The sequence below is a fragment of the Elephas maximus genome, chromosome 1 (assembly GCF_024166365.1).
Source record: "Elephas maximus indicus isolate mEleMax1 chromosome 1, mEleMax1 primary haplotype, whole genome shotgun sequence".
NCBI classification, from domain to species: Eukaryota; Metazoa; Chordata; class Mammalia; order Proboscidea; family Elephantidae; genus Elephas; species Elephas maximus.
The window spans coordinates 153,929,621-153,942,085 of NC_064819.1; the positions used below are offsets into that span (position 1 = coordinate 153,929,621).

At 41.8% G+C, this 12,465-nt stretch overlaps 1 protein-coding gene across 6 annotated transcripts in view; it reads right to left on the reverse strand.

The window, feature by feature from the left end:
- BACH2 (BTB domain and CNC homolog 2) overlaps positions 1-12,465 on the reverse strand; it is a 413,769-nt gene that overhangs the window by 313,155 nt on the left and 88,149 nt on the right. The window contains exon 1 of one of the 6 annotated variants that reach the window (XM_049897393.1): positions 8,517-8,557. The exons of the other annotated variants lie outside the window; for them this stretch is intronic. The gene's annotated coding sequence lies outside the window, so the exon portion shown is untranslated. Of the gene's footprint in view, positions 1-8,516; positions 8,558-12,465 lie in introns of those variants that run through there. 6 annotated transcript variants of the gene reach the window in all.

A 12,465-nucleotide genomic window follows, 5' to 3' on the forward strand; every position in this document is an offset into this window, starting at 1 on the left:
CTCAGGGTGGGTTCGAATAGCCAATCTTTTGGCCAGTAGTTCAATGCTTAAGCATTTGTGCCACCCAGGGACTCCTAAAGATAGGGTAGGTAATTTGAAAATAATATAAATACTGAAATTTTAACTAGCATACAAGCTCACTAGGAAATTATGATAAGAATGAGAAAATGACAGGATTAGGAAGAAGGAGAACATACTCTGGTAACACGAGTAGTCCTGAGAGCCAGATGGGGAGTAACAGATGCAGGTGAAGGGTCAGTAGAGTGTCCGTTGCTTTTCATAGAACCACTTATGGCAGAGGTGCTAGGGGTTTCCTGTTCTTACTCAAATTGTAAAGGAATGAGACCAGAAGTCAGGATATCTAATGTTTAGTTTCAGGGTGGTCACCCACTGACATACGAATATCTCATGTTAAAGGCACAAAGCAGAAAAGTCACAGGCTGCCTTGTCCAGCCCATTTTCTTGCCTGGGTGACTATCTAAAGTCTCCCCCCGAACCCTCCCAAAACAAAACAAAAAAACCCATTGCCATCAAGCTGATTTCTACTCATAGCAATCCCATAGGAGAGAGCAGAACTGCCACATAGAATTTCCAAGGTTGTAATCTTTATGGAAGCAGGCTGTCACATCTTTCTCCCATGGAGTGGCCGGTGGGTTTGAACTGCCAACCTTTCGGTTAACAGCTGAGTGCTTAACCGCTGTGCCAGGGCTCCTATCTAAAGCGAGGGTTGCAAATTCAGATGTCAAGAAAGAATGAGATGAATGAATGGTCAAGTATGAGAAGACATGGAGGAATGGAGGGGATGTGGGATCTGGTACTCATCTCTGGCTCCAGCAAAGAAGGAACAAGGCATAAGTTCCCCAAGCTCCTAATGTTCAAGAAAGCCAGAAAATTGAGAAATGACGTGAAATCTCTTGCTTCTTCTACCATACACCGTCAATGTCAGTCAGGAGATTCTTTGTTCCTCTAAATCTCCAAGTGTGGTGGCTTGCCACCTGCCTCACAGCCCTCTAGGGTTATTCCTATGGTGGCTTCCCCAGGCATGGCAAGCCCAGGTGGTAGAGTGGGGAAAGCTGGGCTGGGTAGCCAAGTCAGTTATTTTGAATATCAACTGTGCTTCTTGGCATGCGATTCTGGCAAGTCACTGACTCTCTGAGTCTCTGTTTCTTCATCTTTAAAATTTGGAAAAATGCTTTGTATCTCCTTAATTCTCTTGAGGATTAAATGGCGTAACCTGAAAAAAGTACTTGAAATGGGTGCTCAAAGAAGGTTCCTGTCCGTCTTCCTGATTCTCCATTATCACTCGGCTCTACTTCATTCGGCTTTAAATTGCGGGTAAGTATTTACATGCCAATCCACTGTTGTTGTTGTTGTTATTAGGTGCCGTAGGGTCAGCTCCGACTCATAGCAACCGTATGCATAACAGAACGAAACACTGCCTGGTCCTGCCCCACCCTCACAATTGTTATGCTTGTGCCCATTGTTGCAGCCGTTGTGTCAATCCATCTCTTTGAGGTCTACCTCTTTTCCACTGACCCTCTACCTTACCAAGCATGATGTCCTTCTCCAGTGAGTGATCCCTCCTGATAACATGTCCAAAGTATGTGAGATGTAGTTTTGCATCCTTGTTTCTAAGGAGCATTCTGGTTGTACTTCATCTAAGACAGATTTGTCTGTTCTTTTGGCAGTCCATGGTATATTCAATATTCTTTGCCAACACCACAATTCAAAGGCATCAATTCTTCCTCATTCATTGTCCAGCTTTCACATGCATATGAAGTGACTGAAAACACCATAGCTTGGGTCAGGCACACCTTACTCCTCAAGGCAAGATCTTTTGCTTTTCAACACTTAGAGGTCTTTTGCAGCAGATTTCCCCAATGTAATGCATTGTTTGATTTCTTGACTGCTGCTTCCATGGCTGTTGATTGCGGAACCAAGTAAAATGAAATCCTTGACAACCTCAATCTTTTTGCCGTTTATCATGATGTTGCTTACTGGTCCAGGTGTAAGGATTTTTGTTTTCTTTTATGCTGACGTGTAATCCACACTGAATGCTATGATCTTTGATCTTCATCAGTAAGTGCTTCAAGTCCTCTTCACTTTCAGCAAGCAAGGTTGTGTCATCTGCATGACGCAGGCTGTTAATGAGTTTTCCTCCAATCCTGATGCCCCATTCTTCTTCATATAGTCCAGGTTCTAGGATTATTTGCTCAGCATACAGATTGAATAGGCATGGTGAAAGGAGACAATCCTGATGCACATCTTTCCTGACTTTAAGCCATGTAGCATTCCCTTGTTCTGTTCAAACAACTGCCTCTCGATCCATGTACAAATTTCTTCAGGAGCACCATTAAGTGTTCTGAAATTCCCATTTTCTGCAATGTAGTTCAAAATTTGTTATGATCCACACAGTCGAATGCATTAGCATAGTCAATAAAACACAGGTAAACATCTTTCTGGTATTTTCTGCTTTCAGTCAGGATCCATCTGACGTCTGCAATGACATCCCTGGTTCCAAGTCCTCTTCTGAATCCAGCTTGAATTTCTGGTAGTTCCCTGTTGATATACTGCTGGAGCCGCTTTTGAATGATCTTCAGCAAAATTTTGCTTGCATGTAATATTAATGATATTGTTATATAATTTCCACATTCAGTTGGATCACCTTTCTTGGGAATAGGCGTAAATACAGATATCTTCCAGTTGGTTGGCCAGGTAGCTGTCTTCCAAATTTCCTGGCATAGACAAGTGAGCACTTCCAGTGCTGTATCCATTTGTCGAAACATCTCACTTAGTATTCTGTCAATTCCCAGAGCCTTGTTTTTCACCAATGCCTTCAGTGCAGCTTGGACTTCTTCCTTCAGTACCATCAGTTCCTGATCATGCTACCTCCTGAAATGGTTGAACATTGACCAGTTCTTTTTGGTATAGTGACTCTGTGTATTCCTTCCATCTTCTTTTGATACTGCCTGTGTTGTTTAATATTTTCCCTATCGAATCTTTCAGTATTGCAACTCGAGGCTTGAATTTTTTCTTCAGTTCTTTCAACTCAAGAAATGCTGAGCATGTTCTTCCCTTCTGGTTTTCTATTTCCAGGTCTTTGCACATGTCATCGTAATACTTTACTCTGTCTTCTCAAGCCACCCTTTGATATCTTCTGTTCAGCTCTTTTACTTCATCATTTTTCCTTTTGCTTCAGCTATTGAACATTCACGAACAAGTTTCAGAGTCTCTTCTGACATCCATTTAGGTCTTTTCTTTCCCTCCTGTCTTTTTAATGACCTCTTGCTTTCATCATGTATGATGTCCTCAACGTCATTCCACAACTCGTCTGGTGTTCAGTCATTAGTGTTCAATGCGTCAAATCTATTTTTGAGGTGATCTCTAAATTCAGGTGGGATATACTCAACGTCGTACGTTGGAACTTGTTGACTTGGTCTCCAGCCAATCCATAGCCCACTGAATAACAGGCACTTCAAGAGAAGAAATCTTGTCTGTTTGATACTAGTACCCAAGTACCTAGCACCTAATCCACTGCTTTACACAGAGTAGGCTCGCAATTGTGCCACATTTAATTATAACGTTTAGGAATGTCTTCCTCACGTCCAGCACCAATTGAGCCTATGTCCTCTCACTCCATCCTCTTCTAACACTTTAAAGTCAGCATCTATATCCACTTCTCATTTGACCACAATATTTTCAGACTAAATGATAAAATAGGTCCAAATTAAGAATAAAATACTGAAGTTTTTTCTTGAGAAGCATGGCACCACTTTTAGGTCCCGCTATCGCCATCAAGTCTATTCCAATTCATAGCAACCCTACAGGACAGAGCAGAACTGCCCCAGAGGGTTTCCAAGGCTATAATCTTTACGGGAGCAGGTTGCCACATCTTTCACCTGCAGAGCGGCTGGTGGATTCCCCCCACCCACCTTTTAGTGAGCAGCCAAGTGCTTTAACCACCGTGTTACCAGGACTCCTACTTTTAGGTACAGGGGCACTATTTGGATAATACTGGGAATACCACCCTTTGCATACCTCAGAAGAAAAAAATTAAACACAAGAGATTTCATCACTCTATTAATAAATAAAGGAATCACTCTTTAATTTTAGCATCCACAATTCACGTTTGCCATCAGCACCTGTCACTGCATGGGACATGCTTGGTGGCTGCCATCCAGAGTTCTGGGCAACACTCTGATCCATGTGGCTGCTTTGGATTGAGAAAGCTGAACTGTATTATTCATCTAGGACAAAAGCTTACCAATTATGCCTGACTTAGCCAGGTTTCTTTGGTTTTATACTGAAAGAATTCCAGAGCCCTCCGAACACTTTTAGCTTCCCTCTCCCTTGGGCGGTCTGTTGAACAGTTCAGACGAACATTTCCTGTGATTTGGTGGGAAGCTGAAACAACTCAACAGAAAACCTAGTGGGTTACTTCAAAATGACCTACTGAAAAGGAAGCAATGACAAGGGAAATGTCTAGGAAGGTAACTCTTCAGAGAAGCTCATGGCAGCTAACATTCTAATAAAAACTTTCCAATTGAGGAATTTAAATATTCTCAAGAATACCCTGAGGACAAGCTGTGATGAGGGACTATCACCTTTATGGGGGCTAGTGTTTACAGCAGAAACTCAGGTGCTTAGTAAACCAGCATGGGTCTGATGTCTTGTTCCTCTGGGAAGAACCATTTATTAATCCCCAGAAGAAAGCCTTATTTGGCATGATGAGCCCCAGTTAAAACCAATCTCAGGGATTCACTGTTAATCTCTTGTTTTGCTGGGTCTCGGATTCTGTACTTTTCATTGCGACTTTCTCTTTAGTGTGACGTGGTCTTTTTTGAGGAGGCACGGCACCTCTCCATAAGGATCTGGTATTAGTTTCTACCAGGGTGCTACTGCTTTCAGCACTCTTAAGCCAGTTTCTATGCCAAAATGCAACTGGAATTCCTGCATTGCATAGGCAGTATAACTACAGACCCCAAAGTGTAAACTTGGATTTTCGTTCCCCATTCCTGTAACCCAAACACATACACTTAGTCTTAGACAGACTCTGGGGAAATTTTTCTCGGCCCCTTTTCACAAGGAGTTCCTATGTATTAACATCCCAATATCTAGATCCTAGGCCAGCCATGTCTGAAACACTGCAGACTAGTGGGGTCCATGTCCTCTAAAAACCAGTAGTGGTAGAGTTGATTCTGAGTCATGGAGACCCTATGTGTGTCAGAGTAGAAATGCATTCCACAGCATTTTCAACTGCTGATTTTTCAAAAGTAGACGGTCAAGCCTTTCTTTCAAGGAGCCCCTGGATGGACTCAAACCTCCAACTTTTGGTCAGTAGCCGTAGCCAATCGTATTAACTGTTAGCACCACCCGGAAATTCCTTATCCTGCTTTCAAGCTTGACTCTGTACTTGAAGATATTTTAGATTTTATCCAACATGCTCATGGATTTTTTAGGGGAAGGATGGTAGGTCAGAAGTGCACCAGGCTACACCAGCTCAATACACTATTCTGCCAGAAATGTCCAGTCTTGGATTCCCTGAACTCAATTCTGCCATATTTAGGGTCCCACGTGTGGCCATTTAGCTGTAATTGAAGCTGAAGCCAGAAATATGTTCTTTGTAGCATATGCTACATTGTTATGATTCATACCCTAAATATTGTCCATAACAGAGTGATGTTGGGTGAGAAAGAGCTTTCTGGTAGCCGAAGCATTGAGGAATCTACCGTCAGACATCAGCAACAGTCCAGGCAGTTTCCCCAAGGAAGCAGGCCACTTTCCTGCACAAGGCTGTACTTTCTGCACATAATTCAGTCCATCCTCAGCTCCCTGGAAAGGAATCTGCCTTACATTAACTTTTCCATGATTTAGAATGGGATGACTGCACCCTGACGTTTGGTAAAATTAGAGAGGCAAAGACAGCAAGAAACAAAACGAAAGGCACAACCATCTCACCACATCACAACCATGGTTTGGAGAGAGTCCCTGCATTCCACTACAGCAGCCAAGAGAACAGCCACAGAAAGCCGCCCTAGCAGCCGACCTGGAGGCCTTGTCCCTGGGGTATCCTCTGATCTCATTACAGCAGTCTACGCTAGTCCTTACAAAACAAACAGAGGAAATTTATGCCTGCCTTAGCCTGTGGAAAGCGCCACATTCCTTGTTAACGAGAGTTCCAGCTTCTGAGAGCAGGGCCACTGAGAAAAGACGATGTCTGCTTTGCTCCAAAGAAAGACCTGTCGTCACTGCCTTTCCCTCTTTCTGGGGCTGGATATGAAGGCGGTGAGCCTGGACAGAGCCACTGAACTTGTGGCCCAGGCTCTCTGTCTGGGTCCCTGATGAAATGTTCCCTTTCTGTTTATGTCAACATCCCTGGGTTCAGACAGTGGAGCCATTTCCTCTCAAACAACTCTGGGAAAGTTGCTACATCACAGCTTTGAAGGGTTCCACCTGCTAAGGCCAGAATTCTAACAGAGAGATTGTCCTGTGAAATAAAACCCCAAGACTTCTGGTGGGAAAAACTTTCCCCTAAAATATCCTTGTCTGAGCCTTGCAAAACTCTACCTAACTTGGGATTCCTCCTTTTAGGAAAAATGGAAGGAGGGAAAACATCATGATATATACCCTTTAATATGATCTCAGAAATAATTCAGTGCCCAACTCACAAGGTTGAGAGTGAACTTCTAAGCCGGAACAAGAATGTCGATAGATCAGTGGTTCTGAACTGGTGGTGATTTCTGCTCCCAGGGGACATATGTCCACGTCTGGAGACATTTTTGGTTGTCACGCTGGGGAAGGGTGCTACTGGGATTTGGTGGTTAGAAGCCAGTGATGCCACTAAACATACTACAATGCACAGGATAGCCCCCACAACAAATAATCATCTGGATCAAAATGTCAATAGTGCCAAGACTGCAAAACCTTAATGTAGTGGGAACACTCAAAGATATGGGTAGGTTTAAAACCACGTCAACTCATAATCACATTAAATAAATAATACCATTGATATCATGCAGTCTAGAGCTCCAAAACGCACAAAATCAACCACCAGAAAAATTTGCCAGTTCTCTCTCAAGTAAGATAAATGAAAGTTGCCCTTTAACTACTTTAACTAACTGGAAGAGTGAAGTGGCTCCAATGTTATCAGCATAGTGCCGTGTTTATTCCAGGTCAAGAGGTGATCTGAATGCCTACTATCACAATTCAAGAGTGATAATTAACAGAAAGAATTTCTGAGCCAATCAAATCAGTTGCTGTGGAGTTGATTCCAATTCATGGCAACCTCATGTGTGTCAGAGTAGAACTGTGCGCCACAGGGTTTTTAGTAGTTGATTTCCTGGAAGTAGATCGCCGTGCCTCTCTTCTGTGGTACCTTAGGGTGGACTCAAACCTCCAACTTTTCCGTTAGCAGCTGAGTATATTAACCATTTGCACCAATCCTAGTTAATAAAATCTCATATGTAACTTTAGTGTACCCAGCTTTGGGAAAAAAAAAAAAGGCAAAATATTTCAATTTTTAAAATACCAATAAAATACAAAGAAATGTGACGCTGATTTACATTCTAGAGTTGCGAAAAAGAAATAGCTGCATGGTAGGTCTCTAACTAAATGCAGAAATGCATCATAATGAAAATAATCACAGTGCATTTTTTAAAATGCTCCTGTTTCTAACATTCTATTCCTTTTCCAAAATACTGCCTTTCTTCTACATGGCATACCTTCATTACATTTGGGGTGAAAATGTACATTTAGATAACCCAGTCATTATTTTCTCATTAATTCTTTTATTCCAGCAAAAGGGAGGAAAACCCCATCCAAGCACAACTAACGCATGTGAGCAATTTGAAGAAGAAGAAGAAAAAAAAATTCATGAATGAGCAGAAGACAATTTTTTAAAGCTTGTGGTATATACGTAACAAAACTGATTCACTAAAATGTTAATACTGTTTACCATGATGTAAGAGTCAGCCTTTTTTTAATGCCTCAGAAGCTAAAGGCAAATGAATTCTGTGGTAGGGAAAAAATGATACTTTCCTTGGCATTTCAAAAATCATTGCTCAATTCTTCTTGAGCAAAGAAACCATAGTAATGACTTTATTTTACCTACCGCAATTATGGTACACCTCACAGTAATTCACAATGTCCCACTTTCTTCCCTCCGCTCAAGTCCTGCTGAATAACCTCTGGAAACCATTAACCAAGCGTCATGTTCCAATTTTACTCTTCTCCCTCCCTGCTGCCTCAGTCATTCTGGCGTCAGGACAAAGCAAACTCGTATTACATCACAGAGCAAACTCATTTTCTATAAACCATCCTGTTGGTAGTTTACCGCTACTGGAACCCAATGCTGTCAACAGTGTGTTCTTTGTTTGGCAAGTGTTGCTTTAAACATCAAAAAAAAAAAAAAAAAAGAAAGAAAGTTTCCCCACACCTCCTTCCTCTTTTAAATATAGGAGATTTATTTGAGGCGCCACTCTACCCTGGCTCCACCCGCTCTGTAAACTAGACATTACCTTATACACAAATGAATCTACGGCATTCCTCAGTCTAGCTGCCTCGCTGCAAAATTCCTACGCTCCCAGCAGCCACGGCAGCACACACTCCCCCTGGCTTCCCCTCCTCTTCCTCTCCCCCACCCTCCTTCTTTTTTTTTTTTTTTTTTTAATTTCCACTGCCTCACTGTGTTTTTGTGTAAATGATCTCACATGACTCAACAAATCCATCTGCCTGAAGCAGGCCAAGTCTGGAGCCCTCCCAGGAGGGAGGAGAAGAATTGCTTTGTGGAAAGGACCTGGAGCTCTGCCCTTTCTCTGGCTCAAATTACCCGCCTGTCAGGCCTGACGGATTTGGCTAAAAATAAAAGGAAGCGGGCCGTGAAAAGCAGATGAATGGGCTCAGCAGTTCCTTAGTTAACACAGGCCTGCTGTTGCCCAAATCTCCCCAAACAGAAACTTCAAATGCCCGGCATGTGAGTGCAGTGCAGTGGCTTCCAGGTGACCAGGGCTGTCAAATCAAACCGTGTAAGGGAACATGGCCTGTGTTTGGGATTTCCTTTTTAGAAGGTCCCTGTGTGTGTGTGTCTAGTATAAAAAAGGTTCTCAGAAAACAGGAGAGTTCAGTGGAGGGAAGGCTTGGCTTGTATTAAAAAAAAAAAAAAAAAGTTGTTCCCACTACAAAATTACTCTTCTCCTTACCTCCCAACACCAAAGAGGCATTTTACCCCACCCCCACCACATGATGTCATTTCTCCACTCAGAGCCAACAAAGAGCTAAAAGTCCTTCTTGTAAGTGTATGCCCAGCACCCGCAGTGGGTATTAAGCACTTAGGTTGGCAATGTAATGACACACTGTAATAATCTGTAATACGAAGCAGTCAGCAAAACCCTGGCTCTGAAAGCTATTTCTCCCGACCATTAACCATATGTTTGGCTCCTCAGATAGCCAAGCGGGTGTTCCAGCTTACCATCTGGTTTCTATCCACACAAGCAACTGCAAAGCACAGACCATCTCCCTCTGGAGCTGTGTGTTTCTTTTTCTCTCTCTTTTCTGCTCTTCTCTTCCCCTTTCCTCCTCCCAGCTCCTTTGGTTCCCTCTGCTAAAGAATTCTCCACCATTCATCACTTGCAAAGAAAACTTTACCTGACGTGGCAGGGGCAGAGCCATTAAGAATGCACAGCTGTACTGTAAACACGCCAGAGGGCTGTTTACCATCCGCGGGATCTGTACAACGTGGTCTCTACCCCCTTCCTCATCTCCTATTGAGTGCTGACACTTGATACAGCATGTTAAAAATAGGTACATTCTTGACAGATCCAGGGGTTGCTGTGGTGCCCTTCACACTCACTTCATATTCTGGGACTTGGACCTTAACACACACACACACACACACACACACACACACACTAGCAAGCCTCCTGAGTTTGCCTCTGCATTCAATCTGCATGACGTCAGTCTCACACAAGATGACATACTGACTACAAATAGCCAAGTTAACAACAGGATTATATTCCTTTTTCTCCACAAAAAGATTCAATCCAAAGTATTTATTTTTCTGAGTTCCCGCCCCCTCCACAGCTCCCAAAAGGAAAGAGATGACACTTTAGAAGAATAAGGGCATGCAGCCATTTGCAACAAACTGATAACTTGCAAAATTTATGCTTATTTACATCTGAACATTATGTAGTAGTTATATGGAACATAACAAAGTTCAGGGATTTCTTACAATGTTTCCAAAGTATTTATCCTAGACAGTCGTCTTTACAGGATTTAATGTATTTTTTTTAATAACATTTAAAAATCTTATGAAGAGATATTTGATAAACGGAAATTAGGTAATTTTTCTCTCTGTCCGCACAAGGATAATGTCTGCAATACCAGTCCATCTTATTGAACTAGGAAATTGAAGTTAATTCTTTCTTGCACCTTAAAAGAAAGAAAGAAAAAAAAAGCTTGTTTCTTACATACCAGGAACAAAAGAAGAATATCAGTAAAATGTGATTAACCAGAATGTCAGGTTTTATCAGTGTGTCAGAGCTACTGGGGATTTGTCAGGGGAGTACTGTTTATTCAGGCTAACAAGGATGTGTGGAAGGCCACTACCTGTGCAAACTTCTTAAACTGACTGCCCTTGTCAGCCCTCATTTCCATAATCTGAAATAGGTCTTTTGTTAGCTATTTCTATCAATAAGGAACACTGCCTCGTGTAGGTTCTAGAGAATGACAAAAAAGGGAACTTTGAATTTCAGAAGTCAAAGGAAACCGTTCCACTAAATGCTGCTTTAGCCCCCAAAGCACAGCACAAACTTAAGACTGCATTAGCTTTACTCCCGAGAAAGATAATGACAAAATATGATTCATACAAAGAAAAAAAAGATCAAAATGTCAACGTTTTCATAGTTAACCACCTGATCCTTTAAGGACTGCAAAATCATCTCATTACAACGTATTTATGCTTTTCATGGAGTCCCTAAAAAAAAAAAAAATTATGCTTTTCATGGAATCCCTGCGTGGTGCCAATGTTTTATGTGTTCAGCTACTAACCAAATGGTTGGAGGTTCAGGTTGACCCAGAGGTGCCTCAGAAGAAAGGACTGGAAATCTACTTCTGAAAAATCAGCTACTGAAAAGCCTATGAAGCACAGTTGTACTGTGACACACATGGGGTCATCATGAGGAGGAACTGAGTCAACAGTAATTGGTTTTATGTTTTTCATAAATACTGATGCCTGGGCTCTCTTTCACTAGTCCAATTATACCAGGATCTCTGGGGGCGGGCCTAAACGTCAGCCTTTTTGAAAGCTTTTAATCTGCAGTCAATTGAGAAGTTTCGCTCTATGTGAATCAGCATGATACTAGAAACCACTTTATCAAAAACAGAACGAAACCTTTGGAATGGATACGTGAATGAAATTTATCATTACGACGGTGACTTTCAAACTTGTTTAGCTGTACAACCTTCAATTAAAATCTTGCATGAAATCTCAGTAAATAAAATAGATAAGAAGCATTCGTTTTACGCTATTTTATACTTTTAGTCTGTACCATACCCATGAATTTTATAAATTTATCTTTTTTTAATTTGTTGTAAGTGAATCAGTAAAAACACTAAGAGACTGTGCTGAGGAACACAAAAATCTAAAATCAGGCTTACGGCTCAGTCCTGTTTGCCTCAGCATCTAATTTTTTCCAAGGCCAATGACTAAGATGATCAAGGCCTGATGCATATAAAAATAGCAGTGTGTGGCAGCAGGACAAAATTAATTCATAAATTAACTTAATAAACGTCAATTAAATGTCTACTACACACCAGGTACTGCCTTCTAGGGTCACCAGAGAGACAAACTGCAGCCCTTTCCCTAGTTAAGAAGACACCTAATGACAGGGTAGCAAGGCAAGTAGAACGATGGGGGTACCAAGAGCTCCATCCATAAGGAGGAGTGGCTAATTCTGTCTGAGGAAACAGGGCATAACTCCACCAGCATGGGACAATTAAATCGAGTCCAGAGTTCCTGAGTGGTAAAAGCAGCTAAGGCACTTGGCTGCTAACCAAAAGGTTGGAAGTTCAAATTTACCCAGAGGTGTCTTGGAAGAAGGGCTTGGCGGTCTACTTCTGAAAAATCAGTCATTGAAAGTCCTGTGGAGCACAGTTCTACTCTGACACACACGGGGTCTACATGAATCAGACTACTCCACAGGAACTGGTTAAAAGTCTGAGTAGGATTTTGATAGCGAACACAGAAAGGGAAGAGTACTTAATCGGGCAGAACAGAATGTGAAAAAAAAAAAAAAAAAAAAAACCCAGAAGTATAAATAAACTTGTGGGGTCCTGGGGATTATGAGAAATTTTGAGGTGGGCAAAGGCTGAAGAAATAAATGAGGCCAGATTACAAGAAATTTTAAATATCATGATATAGCTTAGACCAACACCGACCAATGGAAATATATGGCAAACCACATATATAAT